General features: G+C 41.8%; 1 protein-coding gene across 1 annotated transcript in view; it reads left to right on the forward strand.

Annotated features, from left to right (window-relative positions):
- The first annotated feature begins 5,898 nt into the window (after positions 1-5,898).
- wscd2 (WSC domain containing 2) overlaps positions 5,899-13,335 on the forward strand; it is a 37,225-nt gene continuing 29,788 nt past the window's right edge. The window contains exon 1 of the mRNA XM_058636987.1: positions 5,899-6,539. The gene's annotated coding sequence lies outside the window, so the exon portion shown is untranslated. The remainder of the gene's footprint in view (positions 6,540-13,335) is intronic.

Consider the following 13,335-nt stretch of genomic DNA (forward strand, 5'->3'; position numbering starts at 1 on the left):
GAAAAAGACACTCGCTGTTCTTATAGCCTCTGTATATACTGTATGTTAAACATAATAATGGAGTTCTAAGGGTTAAACAGAGGAGTGTTGCTAACCTCTTGGTTACATTATGATTTATGTTATACCATTGTCTGCCTGAGAACATTTCATCACAATTCAACATAAAACAGCCCAGTATATCATCATGCTGCTGCTGCTGCTGCTGCCACTTTCTGTCTGAAAGAGCTGAATCAGATTTCACAGTGGCAGTCAGTGCTCATGAGTTAGATTTATATGCTTAAGATAAAGTGAAGTATTATTGTGAAAGAGAAAAAAATGATAACAACAAGGACCATTGTTTGGGGTTGTTGAAGCTAATGGAAGCTTATCAATCCATCCACAATGTTTCCCTTGAGGAGCACAGTCCTTTAAACTGTAACAATCACTGTCTCTCTCTCACACACACACACACACACACACACACACACTTGTCAAATGATCGTCAGTCAGCGACAGTGAGGCACAGTGAATATTATGGAAAGACAGAGACGCAGCGGTGCAGAGAGAGATTAAATGAGATTAAATGATCATGTAAAAAAAAAAAAGGCTGCTCACTTCCCTGCATGACAATAACTTATTGACTTCACTGGGGTTTTTTTTTTTGTGGGTGCACAAAGGTGACAGGAAGCCAGAGGAAGCATATGTGTGAAATCTTCAAAACATTTCTTCAGCTGAGTTTTCTCAGACCGGAAAAAATAAGGAAACACAGAAGCAGCAGCAGCAGCAGCAGCAGCAGCAGCAGTGACTGTGGATCACTCATCATGAAGTTGAGAAGAACAGCTTTGCTTTTAAGGCGAGAACAAAGAGAAAAGTCAATCGCAGATTTTGCCATTGCAAGAATTGAATAAAAAACAAAATGCTTATGTAATCGCAGTTGTGGGCAAACAAAAGCCTGCGGTGAGGGAGGTGAGTGTTTACTGGTTTAAAGGTCAGCACCACATATCGATGATGTTACTCCTGTGTAGAATCGATGAGAACTATTCCAGAGAGAAATTGCAGAAACACCACAATAGTTGGAAATGATTACAGCGATGCAGAGAGCGAGAGAGAGAGAGTAGTGTGTCAGACTTCACTGCATGCAGATCCCCTCAACAGTCACTGATTGGTCGTAGAGTACAGGAGGCCAGTGGGCAGATGAATAAATCACTGTGCAGATCTAACATGACATGTGACGATCAGCTGATTTGACATGAGAAACTAGAACAATCAGCAAAATGTTTGTAGTTTGTGACGCCAGTCGGCTCTAACAGTACTGCTGTCAGGAGGGCTATTAGGGCCTGAGCACCCACTGGTGTGATTATTCCTCTTCTTCATCTTTATTTTTTGCTTTTTTTTGAGGGTCTTGCCATGCTCGAAAACTCCTCAGGACCTGTGAAAATTGCAATCTGACACTGGTCCCATGTCTCTAAAGCAATGTTCCCCCGTTCTGGTCCTCTGGGACCCCGGCCCTGCATGTTGTAGATGTTGTTCTGCTCCAACACACCTGATTCAAATGAGTCAGCTCGTCATCAAGCTCTGCAAAAAGGGGCAACATCCAAAACATACAGGACAGGTCCCTGGTCCCTGAGGACCAGAACTGGGAAACACTACTTTGGTCAAAATTGTGTTTGCAGAAATAGCTCACAGCAGGAATGACCTCGGTGTAGGAGGGTGCATCGTGCTGAGCTGCACGGAAAAAGTCAGTGGGAGCATTTGGCATTTTCAAAATGTACCTAATTCTGCAATTTTGAGAAGAATTTTCCTACAAGCAACACATCACAGTAACACAGTAATGCTGTAAATATCAAGGCCATATTCTGCTGTCTATAATTTACATTCAACATTCTATTTTTTTTTGGTAGTGCCTGTTTATTATTTATTATCTTTATCTTTACTGTCTTACTGCTGTCACAATGTAAATTTCCCCACTGTGGGGCAAATAAAGGACTATCTTATCTTATCAAATTGTGCAGTTTGTCCAGGAGTATTTAGGAATGAGTTTTCTTAGGGTTTCAAAAAAGCGCCACCTAGTTGAAATGTAACAATTTGATTTAGAAATCCTGGAAAGAGGAAAGAGGATACCTCCCATTTGTGAAATCAGAACTACGAGTGCGTAGTTACGTTCAAGTGCTTCTGTTGTTGGAGCGAAATGAAAAATGGCTGATGTCACGGTTCACCCTAAAACAATATAATAACTATTACACTGACTCAAATACGTGACTGTTACATTTTGCTAAGAATCTACCACTGGTGAAATGATCGCATTTCCAAGAAATGTCTTCTTATACTGGACAAAAATGTAAAACAAATCACAACCCTTATCTTTAGGTCCTGATACTGTATTTGATTCTCCAAACAAACAACAGTAGAAATATGACGCCCGGCACAGTGACAGAGATCAGACGTGGGCTGACTCGTCCTTCTCTTGTTTCTCTCTCGGCTTCTCTGGAACATTTGACTGACATTTAAACACCTTCCACAAAAAAGACACGTGTACGCGTGTCACACGTTTGTTCGCAGGGCGATGAGCTATAAAGTTACCAGGCTTTGTTCCTGCTGTGCTGGAGGCAACTCTGACACGCACTGTTTCTGTCTTGATTTTTTGTGCCACAAGAGTTTTCTGTTCGAAAAACATGAAACGGAATCATAGTGATGACGATGATTTCATATGATTTCTGACACCATGAGATTTGACATGATGCTGACAGCCAACCTGCAGACAACTGCTTTCTTCTTTCTTACCAACAAGTAAGAGGTATTTTTTCTTGTATCAATGTCATATTGTGGGCCACATGGTGGAGAAATGGTTAGCACTGTTGCCTTGCAGCAAAAAGACCTGGATTTGTGACCCGGTCAGAACAAGAATCTTTCTGCGTGGGTTTTCTCCGGCTTCCTCCAACAAATGTGGAGAATAAAGCAGTCGACGATAGATGGATGAATGTTATATTGCCAAGGTTTGATGAATGAATGAACAATCACATTTCTCATTAAAAGAGAGAGAGACGTCTTATTTTCTTGTATTTCTGATACAATTCAGCTTTTACAGTAGTGGACAAAATCTTGTACCGCCCTGTATTACAATACTGGAGAATGTGTATAATTACAGAAACTGCAATTATGAGTCATTTACTGAAGGAAAAAACAGGAGGAGAATTTGATACATTCTATCCTGAAAAGGTCTGTGTTAATTAATGTCTTGATGATCACTCAGGACGACCCACTTCACCATCAACCACAGCTGATTTATCCATACCGTGGCCCTTTAATGTATGTAGAGATCCTCGGGCATGATTGCACCTGCATAGCTGATCTTTTTTTTCCGATCCTGAAGCAGGATCATCAGAAAGAACTGATATCAATCTAAAAAAATAAGGAACGTTTTTTATCAACCCCCCACCCGCATCCCCACGAGACAGTAGAGATTGTACACAATGAACCCACTGTCATGTATTTGCTCCTGTCTTCTGCATATAGGAGATAAACTGCTCACGCACACACACCAAAAAACTGTGCACACGATACTCTGTTAGCTCATGATGCAGATGTGTGACAGTTTGGTGCCATGTTGGCTGCAGTTTTATCTTTTGCACCCCATGACTTATACTCCCCACGTCTGTCTTCCCAAGATGAATACATGTGCATATATCCTAAGATTGTTTTGCAGCTACATCTGCAGCACCCTGCAGCATAATTTATCAAAACAACCCCCCCCCCCCCAAAAAAAAATCCATTAGCCTCCATCCAACATCTGCCTCAGAGTTTTAGGATTGTGTTGCTGCTTGGCTGCCGTCCCGTCCTGTCTGCCTGATTCAGCGTGAGTTATACCACCGCAGCACACTGGTGATTTTAAGAGTGCCCCCTTCAAGTTGGAGTCCGGCGCTGAGTCACCATGCAGAGGAGAGTGGTTGTAGGTGACAGTGCTGCAGGCGCCAGCACAGACACAAACCCACACATGAAGTGGTGCTGCTGCTAAAATATGCAGAGTCATCTCTGTCGACTCATCCCGACAGGACAGAGACAGAGTTAAGCCGGTAAGTGACTAACTAATCGAGTGGCTTACTTAGAGCAATGCAGGGTTTTACTAACCGCCCAGGTGAGACAAGCCCAAATATAATACTCCTATATTTCAGGAAAATGCCAGTTAGGGTGGATTAGAGATTGAAAACCTCCCTGTGCACCATCTGCCCGCCTGTGGACTCACTGCTCGCATGAGAATGTCTGTTTGTCAGAGATGTGCATAATGCATTTTGCTTCTTAAGCATTGATTTAATAGCTGCGACAGTCGGAGACAGAGCGATGTAACTGATTAAAGAGCACAGTTTACACACAAAGAGATTAGCAGCTAAAGCGGAGTGGACGATCATTCGCATCGGACGCTAGAAATCCTTTCGTGCACAGCAGCTGAACATCTGGGTCTGAGAGGGTCGATGCAAGATGGAAGTCAGGATTATGTCATCAAAATCCAGGCATGAGAGAAAGATTCCTCCTCTCAGCGTTAATCACAACGCGTCAGACAACGTTATTGTGTCAGAGACGCAGGAGTTTACTGTTGACTTCAAACAATACCAATGATTGGAATCAAAGTTACTATAGGTCGCTGGCCTCCTGTACACTTTGAATAATGTATTCTCCTCCTCACCTGAGGCGGCGCTGCATTTAGAATTACTGAAGATGAAGTCGAGACAAACAATGAACAAGAAAACTGGCTCATTTATTGGTTAATTCAGGACAACTGTTTCGAGCAAAACAGGGAGCTGCATCAAATTAGGGCTGAAACAATTCCTCGATTAATCGATTAGTTATCGATTGCTAAATTAATCGTCAACTATTTTGACAATCGATTAATTGGTTTGAGTGTTTTTAAGGACTTAAAACAAGTTTTCTGATTTAAATGTCAATATTTTCTTGTTTCTTTGCTCCATATAAAAAATTATTCATTAAAACTGAATCGTCTTTGGTTAAAAAGACATTTGAGAACATCATCCTTTTGAGGTTTGAGAAACACTGATCAACATTTTCCGACATTTTATGGACCAAGCAATTACTTGATTAATCGAGAAAATAATTGACAGGTTAATCGATTATGAAAATAATCTGTGTGCTTGAAGTTCAAATCATTGTTGGAAATGTTAAGGATAATCTGAATAGTTGGCAAAATGTGAAACACAAGTCCAAGTTAAGTTTTCTGTTATTTTAATATAGAAAAAATACTTAAATAAAAAGATGTTGTCAACATCTCAAACATCTTCTGGTATCTTTTATTTCATAATTTAGTGTTTAATAATTGTGTAATAGGGTTAAAAATGACAAAAACAGACTGAGAGTGTCACATGTCATCAACGTGTCTTTGCCTGGCAGTTATTCAACCATTATGGAATTACGGTGATGAGAAGCTGACGTCACAAACGTGTGGCGCGCTGGTGAATCTTGTCTGTGATTGGATGCTCGTTCCATGGAGGTTCTTGGGGCTAAATAGGGTAGCTTTCTGGGAATTTTCTAGATATCACAAACGGTCTAGGAGTTATGGTAATAACAAGTATGCATGCCAAATCCAGGATGGTAAGAGAAGGGTTAATTGATTACTAGTTTAATCGATGAATCAGGTTTTTTAGAACCAGTTTTTCAGATTATTCAGCATCTTAAATGTGAATATTTTCTGGTTTATTTGCAAAAAAAAATCATTATCAAATAATAAAAAATAAAAAAAATAAAAAATAACCAAAAGTTACGCACTGCAGCTTTAAATCAATATGTGCATTTTCACATTTGGTGATTTTCAGTTCACACGGATACTGTAGACAGCGAGCAACACACACACACACACACACACACACACTAGTGCTCGCACCCGCAGCATCAGATTGTGCACTCAGTCCTAGTGAAACCCTCATGCACACCCCGCGTCCGCAGGGAGCGCGTCACCGTGCCAAAGCTCTCCCGTGTGGCGCACAGAGCAGCAGCAGCAGCAGCAGCAGCAGCAGCTTCTTCTTCTTCTTCTTCTTCTTCTTCTTCAACACAGTGGCGGTGGTTGCTCTGCTGTGTCTCTTTAAATACAGCAGGCAGTGCTGTTGGCCAGTGTGGGAGCTCAGGGCGCACAGTGCGGCGCTGCTTCTCCGCAGCGTCAAACGTCCGACGGTCGAGGGAACAGACTGGTCGAGCTCCACAGCCCGCGTCACATCCACGCGCTGACCCAAGTCAGATCGAGAGACTGGGTCGAGTGAGACGAAGAGTGGACAGTGTGGTGTGAAGTGGTGAGACCGCACTGGGCCACTAACATCACCTACTCCTCCCTCTGCGACCGTTAACGCTGGAGTTGAAGGTTCATCTGCGGCACAGTCGCCTGCACTGTGACTGTGAACGTCTTCTCTTTTTTTGTGGAGCTCGCTGCTCTTCACGTTTGTCTGAACGACGGTGGAGATGAGGAACGTGAAGGAACGTGAAGCCTGAGCTGCACAGAGGACCATCCTCAGCTGAGAGTTGTCTCTGCTCATGTCTCAGCCTCGTCCTGGCTCGTGTTTGAGGTGAGGAGCACACTTCAGACCTTTGAAAATAACATCTGACTTTACTGCAGCAGCTTGTTCAGTGTTTACATGTTGCTTATGTTGTTCTGTTGCAAAACTCTTTGATTTAGATGCATTTACATGAAGACTTTTGGTTAAAGTGCATGTGAAGCAAATGCACAGTTTCTCCTCTTCATACAATATAAATATACACACACATATATATGTATATATATATATATATACATATATATATATATATATATATATACACATACATGTAAATATAGAGTATATAGAGTATAGAATTGTGAAGTAAAGACTGAAAACAATTTCTCTCCAGTCTTGTGTTCAGGATTTAGCTCCATGACGCACCAGTGCTATAGTTAACTGTGTGATTTATCGTTGATTTACCCATTCACGCCTGAATTACTGCACCTACAGCCTTTGGTTTGTTAGCTGGTCGAGAGGATTTTGTTGGGAAAATGTTTCTCACCTCGATGCAAAACAAAACAAAAAAGCACTGCCATTTGATTTGAATGGCTAATGATGAGGAACTGAAGAACAGAGAGAAGAGCAGACTCCTGCTGTGAGGCTGCAGGTTCTGAAAGCTGCTGAATTTGACATGACCTGATTTTGAAACAGCAGTTTTTGTTTAATCATTCAAATTTGGCAAAGGTAAAATGGTTTGTATTCATATAGCGCTTATCTAGTCTTGATGACCACTCAAAGCTGCTCTACACTACAGTTTTGCCATTCACTTATTCACACCCATTCACTCACACAACGCATGTATGTGCAGCGCATTTTTCTATCGCTCATCTTTCATACCCATTCACATGCCGCCAGGAGCAACGTGGGGTTAAGTGTCTTGCCCAAGGATACGTTGGCATGTAGCTTAGCGGAGCTGGGAATCAAACCCACAACCTTCAAGTTGAAAGACGACTCGTTCTGTGGTTAGTGACACAAGATGTATTTTTTTTAATTTCTTTATACAAACTTAATCATCAGAGATCAACTCAACAATCCATCAAAATCATTTCTCCAGAGTCTAATTCCATGAAATGGCTTTGACTTTAAATGTATGGGCTTTTTAAATTTGTTTCTATTTGATTTATTTAGTCAAAACCAAATATTATGCACATATATTCAAATGTATCCAGATGTCAGAGGTTTTTCGTCGCTCAGCTAAGAACAAGGAATCCTTCCACTTGTCCTTGTAGTTGCCAGATATAACAAATGTTCAGGAAGAACTACATCATTGACGTCCCTCTGTAATGTCCTTATTGTGATGGATGAAGAACATTTATACTGAATGAAATGTGCCTTTAAAATCCAGAAATGCACAGAGGATGACAGAGTGGAATGGTTGTTTTAGTTTAAGTTGGCTGCTCATGTGTCTGAGGCCTTTTATTTGTGTAGTATTATTAGTAATATATGCTTTCTGCTCTGTATTTTCTGAATAACGTTGTCTTTATTTAGTGGTTTAGTGGGCTGTAAATTATTTTCTGTACATGACACAATTATGAGAGGAATCAAAATCTTATCTCACTGAACTATTTTGACCTGTGGTGTTTGTGTGTGACGCTGTGTGCAGGTTCAGTAGGCAGTAAAGATGCATAACTCTGTCGCCAGGTGTGTGTGGTCGGTGTCTCACAGACCGAACGCCCTCACAATTTTCCCCAAAGTGTGAAGTCACTGCACTTTCATTAGAGCCCTGCTGCTTATTTTCAACACGGGCTGTAAATCAGACCTCGGAGGCAACAGAGAGAAGAAGAGTGTTTCTGAATGTTTGCGCCGGATTGATCATTTCAGCCGTTATAAGCAGAAATGTGGGTTCCTGCTCTGTTAAAATGTGACAATTAGTTGCTTTATTTATTTAGGGACAAACAGTGTTTAGTTTATTTAACAGATTCCATCGAATGTTTCCTTTTTTCCTCAGTGTACTGTATGTCACTGCATTGAGCTCAGTTTGGTGTGAGAGTGTTGGAGTCGAAGAAGATGACAATGGTTGTTAATATTGATCGCAGTGCTGTTAAAAATCAATTTATGAATGAAAGTAATCACTCATGCGGCAATTTCAGCACTTGCTATGACAGAAAATAAGCGGTGGAAACATGACCATCAGCTCATGAGTGTGGACCAGGCAGTTTGAGATAAAAGCTATTCTTATTTACACCTCTGCTGATTGGATGATCGTGAAGCTGTGGACACTCACTTAAACTATGTGGGACTCAGCCGAGTACATACCGCGTCCAAACGGTCTTCCCGCACGTGTGTGAAGCTCCTGTTAGAGATGAATTCAAACAAACACTATGTCATTTCTGCAGCTCAGGGATAGGGCTGTCACTCTTTACCCAAAATGTGGATATTTGTTCAAACTTGGAAGGAAAAGTTCAAACTCACTGACTGAGACAGAAAAGGCTCAGGCGTTGTTTATATTTCTACAAGGCTGTCAATCAAAAAATGGTTCCGCCTTTCAGATAGCTCCTCCGATCACTGCTGTCCACGATACTGTACGTGCCATGCATTACTGTCTACTTTTCTCTAAATGAGAACATAATTTACCACATGGACGTCATGTTCTATTGAAAAAGACCCCGAAGCTTGCGAGTAAGACCGTAAACCAGGGTAAAATTACGTGGGAGCCAATGGGAGCTGAGCTCCCATAAAGAGGGGTCGGCTCCCATGTAGGTAGTCAAATTGTATGACTTTGTGTGTGTGGGGGGGTCGTTAAAATATCAATATTAAGGACAGGGCAATGTGTACATGTGGGCAAAATTCTGTGAGTGTGCGGATTTTACGAGCATCGATGAATGCATTACAGCCGAGTCATAGAGACGAGAGAGAGAGAAAGCGTGCAGGTGATGTTCTGTTCTGACAACACAGGTGACATTTTGGGGCCAAAGCTAAAGCACACAGGACATACTAGACAAAGACAAATCTATTTGTCTAGTATTTGTTTATTTCTCTTTGGCGCGCACACAGCTAGTATTATTATTATTTTAATCACAAACAATGCAGTTCAAGTATAATTTACATAAAAAAGAAACAAGTGTGTTTTTCAATTATTAGACCACACAAAGATAAGATTATAATTCAAACCCTACTATGAACTCCTCGGGAAAATGTTTGTGGTGTTATAAATACAGAGCATAAAGATAGTAGACTTATTTTTTGTTGCCCACTGGTGGACATTCAGTATATTCTCACTTCTGGGTTCTCATCAACCAGAACGGCAGAACACTATTTATATGGATCAGACGCAGTTCAAAACGTAACTTCCTTGGTGGAGGGAAGAATTAAACAACATAGATGTTGTTATTGTTGGTAACAGTATCTAACAGTGACCGTCCCATGAGTTTCGTTTCCTCCCAGGGAGGGCAGTGACCAGATGTCAGAGAAACAAGCCAACAAATGAAATGCATATCTGTAAACTTGAGAATGAGAGGATGCTGTTCCTCCTCTTGTTACGTAAGAGAAGCATCTGCCTCAATGACTGTTCCGTAAAGATTGATTGTTTTGGTGAATTTCATGTTGGATTTCAGAGTAGTTTGCAGAGTGGAACTTTGAAAGAAGCAGAGATATGAAGCTCTTTGTGTGTCGTGTTGGGGTGGGTGACCAGCAGAAGAGCGAAAAAGGCTTTGAATTCCACCAGAGCTTATCTCCTTATCCTCTTGGCGACCTCTCAGGGACGTGCTGTGGATCATATCCAATGGCCGCGGGCTTTGAAGATTGTCAGAGGAACTGACGGGACTCACAGTTCCCATGCATGTGCTCGCCATTGCAGGGGAAATAACGGTGGTGGTGGTGGCTGGTTCTGTTTTGGCTGGATGGTGCTCGCGCTCTTGATATTTAACCATCAATAAAGGATGTCAAGTTCCTCATTACAGCGCTCACAAAAATAGCTTGACATTAAATGCTCTGCCGTCGTCGCCAGAGCGAGCTGTTTATAGCGTGTGATGTTCAAAAGAGGACGTTTCGTACCCAGTGGCATGAAGTTCGGCTTGTATTCATGTTCATTTAAAAACACAAAGAGGGATTCCCACATTTGTCAGTGACTCATTTCACCTTCTCTCCAAAGAAAATGTGATTTTCAGAGAGAGAATCATCTTTAAAACTGTTACGGGTCACACAGATCCAAGGAGTCAGTCAGCCTTGGCCAGATTTTCAGCTTACAGGAGGATTACTCTCAACACCAGACCTCTTCTTTAAGACGCATTCCTGATAATCACCTCCTGGACTAGCGGTGAGATAATACAGGGACGCAGACATATCAGGCAAAGCAGGCGAAACCCCAAACTAGACTCAACAACAACTGGGATACATCTCAGCTAGTAGGGCTATTGTGAAAACATGGCATGACTCACACTCACGATTTTAAGTGGGCACAACACAGCATATCATCATACTGCAAGTAATAATAGCAATGGAACTGCACATTAAGTAGGTCTTCTGTTAGTATCATGATCTCAGACTGATTATATGTGCTGTTACTGACCAAAGAAGAAAACAGCCAGTCATGGTTTTTTTTTAATTCTCTGACCTGCTGTTCAGACTTTTCTCTCAGACATGGACACACAACCATCTGCTGAGTGTTTTACTGAAACTACACACAGTATTTCATTGTTTTTATCAATGGAGAAGGGCTGGACAATATCAGTAATTATTGTGATGAATGTCAATTGTCACATCAGCACCATCTGTTTGGGTGAGTCTGAACATTGTATGGCTGTGTGAGACAGTGAGAATAAGGAAAAGTGTTAGAGTGACTGAGGAAATGAGGACCAGCAGATAAGGAGGGGAAAAAACACTCAATATAAAAGCCACATTCTCTGTGGTTCATGACCTGACCTTGAAATGTGCCAGTCTTCAAGATTACCACATCACCACTGTAATTACTCACCTTCAGTTGCAGACCCCCCTTGACCTTTGTGTAGCTCAGTTTTGCTTCACAAAAAGGCCTTTGTTGACGTTGCACCAGCACAGCTCCAACCTGGCAACCGCCGCACTTTTCAACACAGAAGCACAGTTTACCAACTCCACCTTTCAGGAAAACTATGAAAAAACTAGTCTCAGAAACTTTTATATGAATATTAATTTACTCTTATAAATCCCAAATGGAATTTATGAAAAATTAATAAAGTTGGAATAAATATAACATATTGTATTTTGTTGTGATGTTGGCTAGTAAAACGTAGTTATTATTTACAAGCACATTAGCAAGAAGCAGCCAGTATGTTTACATGACATAAAGAAAATGAATCTATTTGTTAGTCTGACCAAAACAGAATTGCATGTCCATGTATGGTAGAAAGACGTTTAGCTAACAGCTAGCCGCCTGCTAAACGAGAAAGCGACTGATATTAATAAGTGCAAAGGTAGCGTAGAAAAGTAGTTCCCATCATGGTACGGTTCATTTTGGAACCGTACAATATGGTATGGAATTGTAAAATTCTGGTTCAGGCTTGTGTTTCGACTGAGAACAGTACCTTTACTTGGTAGGCGGGGGGAGGGCTGTGCCCATGGCCGCCTAGCCTAGGTGTAGCGGTGCAACAATGGAGGACATCCAGCAGCTCTATAGTCCCTGCTCAGTTTGTGGCTGTTTGTCTCAACAAGACATCAAGCTTTGAATGAGAATAGACTTATAGACTTTGAATGAGAATAGACTTTGAATGAGAATAGACTGCGGGAATTGAACATCGGTCGCAAGGGAGTGGCGTTATTCTGTCGCCCAATCAGTTGACTTTTGTCAGTGGAGCCGGTCTAACCATTCATTACCATTTTACTCTGGTACACCAAGGGAAAGGTGCCAAGAATGGAACAGTTGGGGCCAGTTATTACCGCACTATTCCCAATATGTGCCGTACTATACCAAACCAAACTAAGCTGCTCCACATGGTGGAAACACGTGTTAACTGCGCATGGCAACGTACTGAGTGTTAGTTAGTCTGTGAAAACACATCCCTGCACGGTGCTTTTTGGGTCATACTTTCCCTGTCCACATCAGTCGACTCTGTTGTGTGTAATGTAAGTTTTGTCATTCATCGATCTCTGCGCTGGGACGTTGGTGACCACACTGCCAGTTTCAGTTTGTGTGGACTGCACACTTAAACCTCACATGCACCCTATGGACTTCCAGTGCAGTTGGTGCCACACTCTTGTTTTGGTCGAGACAACAATGGATGCTTTCATGAGATTATTATTATGAGGTACACACACATGTACAACCCATTGCTCAAAGAATACAATGACATGCAAATGAGGGCAGACACATTTTTGTTGGCATAAGCCCTTCTCATTTAAGTATGAACGTTATCACAGACATGTGCGACCAAGCGGGAATGCGAAACAGCTCTCTGAGGACACGGAATGAGAAAAGTGTGACCTGGGCTTCAACTGGCTCTTTGTTAAAAGAGAATGCAAGAACTATTTGATATGTTCTGCATTCTGTAATGAGCAGCAGGAGAAGCAGGAGCAGCAGGAGCAGGAGGCCTCTGTGGTGAAGAGTCAGAAGGGGTGGAGTCCCGTCTGGGTCTATCACCCTGTGCTGTCAGAGCGGCTTCACATCTCCGGTCAGCATGCTCGGCCCTAATTGGGGTGTCACACTTACAAGAGAAATTTGTCAGGTTTCTGTGAAATTAACTACTCTGTCAAATCAAGATGTGCGGATGCACCCTGTTTTTTTCCCCAAACCCTTCAACTGCTCCAATCATCAGAGAATCTCCTGATCCTCGAGCTTTTACTCATTTCCCTCTAGAAATATGCCATTAATGGGTAAATAGTAGAATACTCTCCAGATAGTTCTGTGCTCAGT

Source organism: Solea solea, chromosome 8, assembly GCF_958295425.1.
Source record: "Solea solea chromosome 8, fSolSol10.1, whole genome shotgun sequence".
NCBI classification, from domain to species: domain Eukaryota; kingdom Metazoa; phylum Chordata; class Actinopteri; order Pleuronectiformes; family Soleidae; genus Solea; species Solea solea.